This window comes from Lemur catta, chromosome 15 (assembly GCF_020740605.2).
Source record: "Lemur catta isolate mLemCat1 chromosome 15, mLemCat1.pri, whole genome shotgun sequence".
NCBI lineage: Eukaryota > Metazoa > Chordata > Mammalia > Primates > Lemuridae > Lemur > Lemur catta.
The window spans coordinates 15391159-15405357 of record NC_059142.1 but is presented as its reverse complement, the minus strand read 5'-3'; positions in this window follow the sequence as shown (position 1 = coordinate 15405357).

Genomic DNA, 14199 nt, shown 5'->3' with positions numbered 1-14199 from the left:
TCTTTAGTGATTCAATGAACCTTTCTCCATCTTGTAACCCCTTCTAGCTACCATTCCATTTCTTATCTATCTTCCTTTCTTAGGCGGATTTCTTTATATAGACGTCTGCTTACTGGATCCAAAGTTGTATTTATTATATGCAAATATGATTGTATTTATCTCTGTAAAATCACTCCCTCTCTATCCATCACCTAACACATGGTGTCCAAACTCTTTATCATGCAGAAAACCTCAAAGACAAAGAGTTCAGACAGTGGAGGGTCGCTTCAGGCAAAAATGTGTTATATATCTGTATCAGGAGCTGAGGATACAAGCAGGGAGAAAACAGCCTGGAGAGAAGTTCGGGTTTATAATGTGGAGGATTTTGGACCAACTCAAGAACATTGTTCTGCATTCATCAGGTACTAAAAATTATTAAACAGTATGGTGGATGTGGGTTGCACTAACCCTTGCTGACAATAGACATAAGCTACCTTTTGTATAATGTAAACCTAGATATGTGGGCACATAAATTAGATGACTGATCAATAGGGCAACTCTTTTAATGACAAACTGGTAGGAGGACAACAACAAGGTGACAAAATAAAAAAGAGTTAAAAATTTTAAGAAAAGTAGCACGAGAAAACAAGTGGTTGGTACCATCAATGAGGAAACTAGGGAAACCTGGAGCCAGACGAGAGCGGTTTCTGAGCAAGCCTCCGGAGGATAGAGATGCCTGATGGTGGATGCCAAGAGGTTGTCAGGGAAAGATAATTTCTGCTAAAAACTTGGAGAAAGAGGTCAGAAGACCCTTACACTCCCAGGAAGAGGAGCCAGGAGCTGAAGCAACATGAATGCTAGAGGGAAATTAGGAGCCACCTGGACCACTGAATTATTGTTCCTGGGAAGTGTTTGTGCTCTGATATATCTGTCACATGAGTGTAATGGTGCTGATAATTTCAGGGACAGAAGAGGCCAAATACGTGCCCTTGGCATCAGGGGCAGCAGCTAAGGAAAAGAGGTGTTCCCTGAATGCTTTGAGGCTTTCTGTTAGTTAAGCTCAGCAGTGCTTTGACAAGGAAATAACAATTTTCTGAAGGGGCCCATTAGTATGCACCATTGAATGTGGGAGTGGAAGATGTATTTGTAGCTCCTCTCCAAGACAGTGTAGTTGTGCAAGTGCACATTTACACACATGTGCATACACACCTACTTACGTGTGCACACACACACAAACAATCAAACTTCAGGATATGGGAAACTGAGGACTGGATAAACAAATCAGAACGACCCCTTGCTGATCCTGTTCTCATGGACAAGAGCCCAGTAAAAAGCATTATCAGAAGGGGAGGGTCCTCTCTCTGTCTCTCTGTCTCTGTCTCTTGTTCTCTCTGCCTTTTGGCCATCTGATCTGGAGAACTCAGGTACTGGAGTCAGGACAATGTGTGAGTCCAAATTTTGCCACTAGCTTTCTGTGTGACTTTAGGCAACTCAATTCACCGATTTTCCACCTGACAAATGACACAATAATTCCACTTACCTCTTGGGGGTTTTGTGAGATAGAAGGAGACAGTGCATGTAGCACACAGTTGCTGGCTATTTATCCCTTGATGTCACTGTCATAAAGAATTTCTTCTCCAATGTCCATAGCCCCCGGATGCTGTCAAAAAGGGTCCTGGTCCTTGGCCTTCACTCCTCTTCCACAAATGGGAAGTTTACAGCCAGCTGGTCTAAACCTGCTAGCACTCCTTTTTGGAGGCAGGCCTGCTGGAGGGTGGGTTCCTGGTCCCTATTCCTGAGGTGGGGGAAACAGGACTGGCCTGGGTTAGAAAGAAGAGCCCCGATTCCCAACTGTGGAGCAGAAGGGGATGAAGAAGCTGTCCTGGGTGGAGCTTGAGGATGAGGAGTCTAGTTTCTTCTCAATGAAGCAGATGGCACATAGCATACAGAAAACTGGGACTTATCCAGCAGGTTATAAAGTGTCCTGAAACATGACTCCCCCAGGTCTTCTTCAGGCCAAAGTCAGAGTAATTGTTGAGACTAGACACACGCCTTCACCTGTGTCCTGAGGGGACACAATGGCTCTCAGGCAAAATTTCCCAGAAGGAAGGATGAGTGAGAGCATCTCCAGGGTCCAAGAGTGGGCTGAGCATCTTTGCTGGAAGGCGGGCCCCTCTCACCTGCTATCCATCACAAACTTGAGAGCACCCCTTGAGACCTACAAGAACTATGGCACAATGGTGCTCCTGATCTTTCTTCAAGCCCACCCTGAAGGTTTTCAGGTGTTGTGCATGGCAAAGAAAAAGAATGATATTTCATCTTTTTCTCTAGGATTCGACTTGAGAAGGGTCAAGGTGGGATTTATACTTTCATCCAGTATGCTGATAGTAGGTGCCCTAATTTTTTAGCTTCTTAGAGATGAAAAATAAAAGGTATAGATGTTCTCTAGTCCACTTTATGTATGTGTCACTTTTACAACAGCTCTGATTAGTGGTCATGATTCTATATTATTTAGCATCTCCTGTGATAAAGAGGTCACTACCTTCTGTAGAGGACTGTGATAAAGACTGTGAGTTCTGGCTGGGCTCACATCCTGGCTCTGCCACTTACTGGCTATAACTGACCTTGGACAGCTATTTAATTTACTTACTTGTAAAATGGGAATAATAACAGCATTATCGGAAAGCTGTTATGAGCATCAAGTGAATTAGTATCTGAAAAGTCTGTAATACCAAGCCTGGCCCATAGTTAGCACTTATTAAATGTTAACTGTTATTATACTAACAAGTGAACACTAACCATATCATTGTTGGACAACTCCTCCAAATCTTCTATCAGACTCTGCACATGATTAATGTGGAAACATTTGTTCAATTACACTTTCCTGTAGATGATGTTTCAGGTCACACCATCCTTTTTGCTCTGTTATTACTTGCCCCGTGTTTGAATCATGCTCCAGTGTCCAGACTGTGGAGTACCCAGACATGGATACAGTGACATCCCACGATAAATATTTTTTCTTCCTATTTTTTTTTTTTTGAGACAAAGTCTTACTCTGTCGCCCTGGCTAGAGTGCCATGGCATCAGCCTAGCTCACAGCAACCTCAAACTCCTGGGCTCAAGCAATCCTCTTGCCTCAGCCTCCCAAGTAGCTGGGACTACAGGTGTGTGCCACCACACCAGGCTAAATTTTACTATTTTTAGTAGAGACAGGGTCTGACTCTTGCTCAGGCTAGTCTCAAACTCCTGAACTCAAGCAATCCTCCCAGCTTGGCCTCCGAGTATGCTAGGATTAGAGGCGTGAGCCACTGCGCCTGGCCAAATGATAAATATTTTCTTCCTAGTAATCACATTTATCCATTAGTGTCCTCAGAATCTGTTATTACTTCTGTGCTTTATTCACTGCATACCCATTAGAGGGAAGGAATTGTGCAATGGCATAGAAAAGATTAATAAGAAAGTGATGCTTTAATCTTCACACATTTGCAAATATTTTCTGTGGAAATGACTACAGCTTTCATAAGCTTATAAAAGGAATCTTGACCACCCCTTCTTCCCCTAAACAGAAAACATCTGGGGTTTAATTTAAGTGAGAGAGGTTAAATGTAATTGTCTGTTGACAAATTCCAGGCTTGGTTAATTCCCATCTCATTGAATGATTTTTTAGAAACAGGAATGATTTATTAGATATTTTTGGAGAATAAGAGAACAGGAACAATATCGTAAGTACATGGGAGGAAAACTTAAAAGCAATTTAAGAAAGAGAACAGAAAATTTGTTTTGAAATTATCTTTTTCGTGTTCTTAAGACATTAAGAACAAGAGATAGTGTAAAGAAGAAATTTAGATGAAAATGAAATTGATCTGGAAACAGCAGACAGAAAATAAGAGGCAGAAAAAGTGAGTTAATTTGGCAGTTTAGGCAGAATTGGCAATACAGAAAAATATATTAGTAATACACAAGACAGAATTCATTTTCTGAAAGGAAGACTAAAAGGACAGTTTAAAACAAGAAAAAAAGTTGGGTGTGCAGAGTACGTGAAACTCTAACTTAAGAAAAATACTATTTCCACAGAAAGAAAAAGTTTTTAAAAAGCAAAAATTAAAGCTATAGTAAAAGGTGATATTATAGTGAATCAAAAAACCTGAGCACAAATTGAAAGCCTTACCACATTAATATTCTGGAGAATATTAATAAAAATATCCCTACATGTATCTTATTGATATTTTGGTATTTTAGTGCTAGGGATAATTTTTTCAGAATAAAAATATTAATGCCAGAGAATAATTACCTAAAAAGAAATAGAATTTCAAACAGGCATCAGATTGCTCCTGACAAAACACCAGTGCCAGAAAATACTGAAGAAGTATTAGAGTTTTGAGTGGAAAATTTTACAACTCAATATTCTATACCCAGCTAGGTTATCTCTTCTGTACATATGTTTACAAAATTTAAAAAAATAGAATTTTCTTGACAAAAATTTACATATTGCGAATAATCTATATTGTACACTTTTGAATAATTCAACAAAGACTGTGAATTTGCAGACTGAGAAGGCATGCAAGGAAAAACACATTCTAATTCTCATGTTACATAAAGGGAACTTAAGTTATGGTTTTGTTTTCTACTTTATAAATAGAGAAATAAAGGTTTAAATAGGTTAATTCTACTATGAACTAGATATCTGCTAGTAGAACTTTAAAAAAAGGAGAAGTCACTGCATCAAATCATACATTTGTGGTCTACATGATGTTATAGAAAGAGCTACAGATCCTTATATTTTTAGTTAAAGAAGTCTACTGGAGTCGGATATCTATTTTACTTTTAAGTACAAATGGAAATGAGTTAAATTCCCATATATTCCTATGGCTAATACTCAATTAACTCAAATCTATGTCAGAAACTACTAATAAAAATGTTCGGTCTTTTCCCTCTGCCTAATAGTAGTACCTCTAACCAAACTCCCTTACCTGTAACCATAACCGCCCCACCAGGAGAGCCTGAGCAAAACACCCCTCTGTCAAGGCATTACGAAAGACATTACAGTTATTCTTGAAAACCTCTAACATTACGTTATTCTTGAAAACCTTCATGGTGGCCATCCTCCGTAGGCCAGAGATGACCATGGGGTGGTTTGTAACACAATAAGAACTAACAGAAACAGAATTTGGTGAGAAACATGTTTTTTTTCCTAGGAATGAGTTTGATATTAGAAAATCAATCAGTATAATTCACCACATTATCAAAATAAGGGAGAAAACCCAATTATCTCAATGGAGGCAGAAAAGACACTTGATAAAATTAAGTATCCATAACAAAAATTCTCAGCAAACTAGAAAATAAAAGGAAATTTTCTTAATCTGATAAAGGGTATCTACAAAAATCCTTCAGCTAAATCATACTTCATGGTGAAATATTGAATATTTGTTGAGGATTTTTGCGTCTATGTTCAGTAGAGATATTGGCATGTAGAGGAAGTTCCTACTGTGGATGGTGCAGCAGCAGGTTTGTCTGCAGGGATGGGGTACAGTGGCTTGGGCTCTGGGCAGCTTTGACAGGTGAAGTCAGCATTTGCAAAGACTGTGGAGGGTCTCAGTGGGGAAGGGTGCTGGTGTCTGAGGTTGAGAAAGCTGCTGGGTTTCCTCCTTCTCTTCTTTACCCCCAGGGGGGGAAGTTGCTGCTGCTGGGCTCCCTCTTGGCACCAGCTTTGCTGATCTGGAGGATGGGGTGATGCCAGAAAATGTTTCATATATGTACTTTTCTATGTAGCCATCCTCAGTTTTTGTGCTCCACTGTGTTGCTGAAATTTCCTAACTGTACTCTGGAGCCCTCCTAGAGTTATTCTTTGCCCCTGAGTAGTTGTTAAATTGTTGTGTTTGTGGGGGAAGGGAGGCTGGGACCTCCTAGTCATGATCTTGCTGATGTCACTGCAGCAATACCTAGTTTGGAGTTTGTCTGATAATTCTCATAGGTTGATTTGGGTCATGCAGTTTTTCACAGGAATACCACAGAAATGATATTATGCTCTCAGTGCATCATATTGGGAGGCACATAACTTGTCCCAATATTGGCAATGCTAACATTGAGCACTTGGAAAAGGTGTTGTGTACAGGCCTGTCTACTGAAGAGACACAATTTTTCCTTTGTGATCAATAAAGATCCTGCAACAACTGTTACTATGGTGTTTGCCAAACATTGATTTTTCTGATTCTATCATGCCTCACACATTTATTCATTGAAATTATATCCAAGGATGATTTTTCTTTTCTTATTCATTCATTCATTCATGCATGCATTCATTCATTTATATCAGTATTATCAACCTCAATGAGATTTAGAAAATAATATTAAATATAGAGCTGATTCAAGCACAAATCTTGAGGATAGCCACCTGGGAAACACTGACTCCAAAGGGATGGGATCAGTGGTCCAAAGTGGGGAAGCTAAGGTTTCACTCATTTACGCAGAAACAGTTTTAGCAAGATTGCAACATTTTCTGTACAAGGCCAGTATATATATATTATACATTACAGTGCTTTGATTAGTACAGCTTGCTACATTCCAAGGAATATTGCTTTAACATTTCAAAAGGAGAAGTAATATTCTGAGGGGATCTTATCTCTGGGGCCGCTTGATCATTCCTAATCATTTACAGGAGAAAGCAGAGCTGCAACTGTATGCTATGTGACTCAGGCTACATAGCCACATTCCTCTCAAGGCTCAGAATAATTTAAAGTTTCAACAGCTTTAAGCTAGAATTATTTAATTTCAAAGCATTATATAATTATTCTAATTTTATTCTTTGAGTTATAATCCATTGCTATCATTATTTTGTTGTTCAATTTTCCCAAAGTTGGCCAATATGAACCTTAAGTTGGTTTCTCTGTCTTCAGCATGCTTTCATCAAGGAGCAATTTCCTCCTTGCTGGTACAAAAAATGTTCCAGTATCATCTTTCATTTTCCTTGTCTAGACCTGGACTTATACATGTTTTTCAAAAAGGGTTTATTTCTCTTGGAAGAGAATGGTGTTTCAAAGCTAAGATCTAGATGATAGGTGTGCTCACTGCTATTGAGGTGTTGTCACTTTGGGGTCCTCCCAATGGACACAGCTAAGAAATATATGTGCATATATACCACACACACCCTTCTATATCTATCTATCTATCTAATTCAAAGTCATGATTTTTACACCTATAACTCCTATTCCAGTGTAACACCCCAGGGTTCATTCTAACTTTTCCTTTCCCATGTTTGTAACTCCATTCTGCAACATTAAGCAACCTGGCTCTTATTATCTGTATTATATTTACTTATTTCCTCAATATTAGCTTACACATAAAGTAGTTTCAGAATTACTTACCCATGCTACTGTAAAAGACAAGCCAATAAAAAGAATATAATGTATTTTTTACAGTTAAAGTTGTCTTTAGCCTGACCATATTTAAATTACTATATTCAAGAGCTACTTGGGTTAGATCTCCTTCTCCTTTTTAGTGTGATTTTGTTATTCATTTGAAATACAGTCAGGTTTATTGTTTCTAGTTGCATTCTGTTTTGGTTGGTTTTCTCCTATATTTGATTTTCTATGTATATCTGTTTCTATTTCTACATCTAATCTATAACTCAATTTATCTGCCTGTAGGGTATGTTTTATAATCTTGTAAGACATCCCCTTACCCACTGTCTTTCAAATCAGTGACATAACCACACTGAAACGGGGCAGAGAGAATTAACCTAAGTAATTCTTGAACACAGCATTTTGACTATATACCCTCATGCTAACTACAAAATAAACTGTAAACAAATAAACTCTAGTTATTTGTTTTCCACAGTGGTATTAGCAATTTGAAGACAACTGTATGTATACTATAAAACTGAACATTGCTTTTCCAGTGATTTCTAGGAAGAAGAACCAGGAAAGCAGTGGCCACAGAGATGCTGGTGGGTGGGGCAGTTCTGGATATGAGCCCTAATCACGATTGCAGCGGCTGCACCTAGAGGACCAGTGCTGGATACCCACTGGGGGAAGGGCTGTGGCTGCTCACCCGGGAGCCCACGTTCATCAGTGCTGTGCAGGTGGAGCAGGAGGCAGATCTAGAGCCTGGAGATTCTGATGCCTGCTGCACCTGGTGCCCCTTGTTACCCAAATTTGTCTGGCTGGAGTGTGAAAAACCACTATGTTTCACTCTTGGTCCTCTCTCTATTTCCCCACCAAGCTTAGAGTGACCTTCTCATAAAGACTGTGAGAAAAAATCCACACTGAAATGAGAATGACCATTACCATGACCTCACACTTTTGAACTGTCTCAAGGGGTGATTCCCTCCACACCAGACATCCTAATTTTAGCAGAGGCCTTTTGTGACTTAATTAAAGGAACATCATTGTAAATATCAAAGGAGATATTTTTGGATAGATGGGGTGTGCTCTTTAGTTAAGCCCAAGAGACCACATTTAATAACTTCTCATGGAAGAAATCCCAATACTGTGGTACCACATCTTCCCCTGTCCAAGAAACTGCTCCTGGGAGGGTGCATGGGGTATGGAAAATTACAAAGCTCCAATCTCTTACAGGACACCCAAGAGATCTCACACTGAGGCTACCTGGGAGATAAATAGGTAGGACAAGTCCCCTTATGGCCCAAGACATGGAACCATGGAGCTACTCCAGAGGTCTTGGTGTTAATGAACAGAAATGCCCCTACCTGCAGTCCTGCTGCAGTTGGGCTGCAGGAAAGTCCTGCTGCAGCAGAGGTGGGCAACCTGGCCATGATCCTGTTATTATGTTCCTTATTCTACAGAGGGACAGCCTCTGAGTTCTCATGTGAATTTCCAGTGATGTAGAAGACAGAAGAGGAGGCAACAGGTCATTGTGATGGTGGCTGAGACAGACACAGGTGGAAGGTAAGCCTTGTGGCTGGGATGGGATACAAGTCCTGAAAGAGCCTCTGTCCACCACAGCAAACACTGATCAAGCATGCCCCAGGTGCCGGGAGGATATGAAGGTAAATTAGGCACATTCTCCATCTCTAGTCAAGCAGGAAAGAAAGACCTAAGCATTTGAAAATGAAAATATAATGAAATTTTGACACTTGTGCTGTTTTGGAGGAAAGATTATAAGTCAAAAATCTTTTCAAGCAGAAGATAAGAGATTCCCAAGGCCGTCTGTGGAGTCGCCAAATACTTTTGATGAGGGATAGAGAAAATAGGTCATGTAGGAGAGCAGGCTCAGGAATATCCCTGCAGGCTGATGTGGTCGGGGAGGGCTTCACAAACAAGGAGGGCTGGAGTGATTTAGAGCTAGCCCGACTAGGAAGGAGGACTGACTGTGAAAGAAGTGTTTCCTTTCACACAGAGAAAATCCCAGGTGAATCTTTAGAATGGTTGTGGATTTCACACTCTCTTTCCAGTGGAGACACTGAGAAAGTTGGGTACTCTAAAAAAAGGAGGTCTGTGCTTTGACTGAGAAATTCCTTTATATGGACTGAGCCTTTACACCAGGAGGTCACAGGTTTGGGTGGGAATGGCCAATGTCTACTTGTCTCATGCCCTGCATCAAGGCAAGCCCATCATTGGTCCTTGGCACTGAGCTGTAGACAGTACAGAGTTTTAGAAGTCTCAGAATATATGGTTATTGGAGAGCACCTACCTTGCCACGCACACCAGCAAATTCAGAGAAACTAGCTTCACATTTCTTTACTTCCATGTGCCTCCGTTTTCTGATGGTAGAGTGGAAAAGTTGAATTATGCATCTTCAAGGGTTCATGTCTTTATTCACTCAGGCATTGAATGTTTCTTGAACATTTCTTTTGTGCCAGTCATTATCTTAGGTACCCACTGGGGAAGGGCTGTGGCTACTCACCCTGGAGCCCACACTCATTGGTGCTCTGCAAGTGAGGCAGGAAGCAGGTCTAGAGCCTGGAGTTTCTGGCATCCACTGCCACAGTCACAGTGATGAACAGAACACACAGGGGCCCTGACTTACTGAAGCTTTCATCTGGTGGTAAAGTGGGACTTAATCAGGTGAGTGCAGAAATTATATTGATATCAAAGTAGGGGCAGTGCAGGTGCATGTCAGACAATACCCAGCAGATGCAAACAGTGTACAAGGTCCTCTTTAGGAGGTTTCTGTTGTGGCCTACAGGATGAATAGGAATTAAGTGAAGAGAGAGGATGTGAGTGGTGGCTGAGGAGAGAGTGCTCAAGGCAGAAGTGAGAGTAACATGTAGACACAAATTAGGAGTAGGGTTGGGGGAACCAATGTGTTCAAGAAATTGAAACATATCATATTTGACTCTAACAGAGCAGACACAGTGTCAGATTAATGATGGTGAGGATGTGGGAAAATCACGGGGAGACCATCAGGGCCGGCTGGCACTGACGGAAGAAATGCAGACACACAGGATAGGGTGTGTTGGGCCAGCAGTGGGGGAGACCCAATCAGTTGGATAACAGCTGCCCAGGAGGAAGCTATCTGGATCCAAATGTAGGCTCTGCATGGCCATTCTTCTTTCCAAAGCATGCAATACCAGTGCATGGCATTTACTTATCGGTGTCTGACCTTTAGGCAACTCACCCAGCCTGTTTAAGCCTGTTTACTCACTCACACAGGACTATTGCAAAGTCTATCTCCAGTGACCCTTGAGGGGATTTAGGACATGTACATTGTATTCTTGGTACGTTGCATTCAGTTCATCTAGGATTACACATTTATTTTTATGGACTTATGCAAAGTATCCTTGTGATTTAAAAAATGTTCCTTTTTCAGTTTGTATGTTCTTATCATTTCTTATTTTTTTTCTATTTGTGTTCTCGCTCTCTTTCTCTCTCTTTCCAATTTCTCTCTCTCTCTCTCTCTCTCGTTTCTTTCCTTGATTAGGTTAGCAAATGGCTTATCTCTTTTGTTGATTTTTTCAAAGAACTATTTTTAAAAACAATTTTAACAGTTTTATTGAAATATAATTCACATACCATACAATTTGCCCATTCAAAGTATGCAGTTCAAAGGCTTTTAGTATATTCACAGAGCTGTGCAACAATCACTACAATCAAATTTAGAACATTTCATCACCCCCAAAAGAAACCTCCACACCCCACCTGCCCATCTCTCCCAGCCCCTGGCAAACACTAATCTACTTTCTGTCTCTATATATTTGCCTAGTTTGGATATTTTGTATAAAAGGAATCATATAATATGTTATCCTTTGTGGTCGGCTTCTTTCACTTAGTGTGGTTTCAAGGTTCATTCATGTTGAAGCCTGCATCAGTACTTCATTCCTTTTTGTTGCCAAATACTATTCCATCGCATAGATATGCCACATTTCATTTATCCATTCACCAGCTGATGGGCATTTGGGGTGGTTCAGTTTTTGTCTACTATGAATAATGCTGCCGTGAACATCTGCGTGCAAGTTTTTGTGTGGATGCATGTTTGTACTGCTCTGGGGTATACCTAGGGATGGAATTGCTGGGTCATACGGTAATTTGTTGAGGCATTTGGGCAATTTCCAAACTGTTTTCCAACGAGGTGCACCATTTTACATTCCCACCAGCAGTGTTTGAGGGTTCCAATTTCTTCACATCCTTGATAACACTTGTTACCTGACTTGTTGACTGTAGCCATCCTAGAAAATGTGAATGGTATCTCAGTGTGGTTTCTTTTTTTTTTTTTTGCAGGTGAAACAATTTTATTTCTTAGTTGTCTTTAAAATCACAAAGGCACCTTTTTCTTCATATAAAAACATTAGTACAGATACCCATACTTTCTAGAAATGATTATATAGACCCTTTCAGAGAATATGCAACCCATTATATTATTTCAGGTTGCTAACAAAAGACTCATATGTGGCAAATTCCTAAAATATATCATTGTTAGTTGTCTTTTTATTATTGAGTTGTAATTGTTTTTTATATATTCTGGATAAAAACTCCTTATCAGATATATGATCTGCAAAAATTTGCTCCTCTTCTGTAAGGTGTCTTCTCACTTTCTTGATAGTATCCTTTGAAGCACAAATGTTTGAAGTTCTGATGACGTGCAATTAACCTACTTTTCATTTTGTTGTGTGTGCATTGTGTGTTATATCTAAGAAGCCATTGTCTCATTCAAGGTCATGAAGATTTATGCCTGTATTTTCTTCTAAGGCTTTTATAATTTTAGCTCTTACAGTTAGGACTTTGATCCATTTTGAGTTAATTTTGTATATGATCTGAGGTAGGGGTTTCAATTCATTCTTTTGCATGTGGATATCCAGGCATCCCCAAACCATTTGTTGAAGAAACCAAAGAACTATTTTTTTTTCTGATTTTTGATTTTACTGTGTTTTTTGATTTCTAACTCAATTTTTGCTTTAAATATTTTTTCTTCTTCCTGCTTTCCTCCAGTTTATTCTTTTGTCCTTTTTTGTGTTAGATGCTTAATTCATATATTTTATTCTTGATTGTTATTCATTTAAGTATTTCAGGCAGTGAATTTTCTTTTGATTACTGTGCTATTAATAAATACATACCATAGATTCTGATATGCAGCATTATTATTATTGTTTACCATTGTCCAAAAATTCTGAAATTTACATTTTTATATCTACTTTGGCCCCAAAAGTTATTTAATAAAGATATTTAAACATTTTTTCCAGGTTGAAAGCCTACTTTTGGTTTTTGTTAATAATTTCTATAATTTCTGTAATTAATTTTTATTGCATTTTTGTCAGAGATTATTAGATGAAGTATCACTACTTTTGGAATTTATCTGAGGTTTTGTCTATAACTTTATGTACTTTTAAAAAATATGTTCTACAGGAAATTAAAAGTAAATTGTATTTATTACTATATTGGAACATAGTGATACGCACACAAACACACATATGTATATACACATATTCACACACATATCTTCTTATTTTGTTTAGTATTCTCTATCTTTGTTTACTTTTTCATCACTTGATCTGCCTTGGACTGACAAACATTTATTTAAGTCTCTTTATATTAATACATTTCTTTTTTCTTGTATTTTCTATAGTTTCCACTTCAAGAAAATTTCTGCTGATTTATTTAGTGCTCAGACATTATAGATATTATGTTTTTTATAAATTAATTGTAAATGTAGGTTTTCAAAATTTTTATTTATTTTATTTTATTTTTTATTTTTTGAGACATGATCTTGCTCTGTTGTCCAAGCAGAGTACATCATAGCTCACTGCAGCCTTGAACTCTTGGGCTCAAGGGATCCTCCTGCCTCAGCCTCCAGAGCAGCTGGGACTACAGGCATGCACCACCACACCCCACTCATTGTTAAATTTTTTGTAAAGGTGGGGTCTTACTCTGTTGGCCAACATGGTCTTGAACTTCTGGCCTCAAAGCATCCTCCCACTTCTGCCTCCCAAAGTGCTGGGATTACAGGCTCACTGAGCTTGGCCAGGTTTTATTTTTATAAAGCAGCCCACATACTGTTTAATGCTTTTTGTCCTAAATTCTGCCTTGTTTGATATAAAGATCCTGTTCTTCTATTCACATTAGCCTCCTAGGTCTTTGCCCATCATTTTGTTTTCAACCAGTCAAAATTACTTTATTTTAGGTATTTCTCTTCTATACAAAATAGAGTTGAGTTTTGCTTTGTGAGTCAATTTAAAATTTTTTTCTTTTAAAGGTGCACTAAGCTCATTTACATTTATTAACATGACTGATATGTTAGGCCTAGGTCTGTCACATTATTTTATGTCCCTTTAGTGGGAAGCTTGTAATTTTCTCTCTCTGATCAAATCACAAGAAGTTTTCCATTATGCTAATACCTTAATATAATACTGTTAGACTCCTCTTTCTTTAGATAGTATCGTTTGTTCCTTACTGGAAACAATGATAAAATTAACTTGCAACCTTTCTTCTCCCCTCCTATCCCTCTTTTTTTCACCATCCAATATTATTATTTTATCAATAGTATTCTTTCTTATTTTATCTTTGCCTCTTAAATAGGCTTAAGTTTCTACTATTTGACTTATCTGCTTAATACGATGCTTTTTTTCTCCTAAGTGCTCTTAAGACTTAATCAGGAACTTATTATGCTTTCTCCTGTCTTCCTCCTCCTCTCACTTATTGGTTAGTTATTTTTATATTATTAGCATATATTACATTTATATATTACTCTGTCACCTTTAGCCCCATATGCTAGTCTTAGTTCTATAGTAGATATATATTCAATGCTTTTCACTAGTCTTTTTGCTGAGAT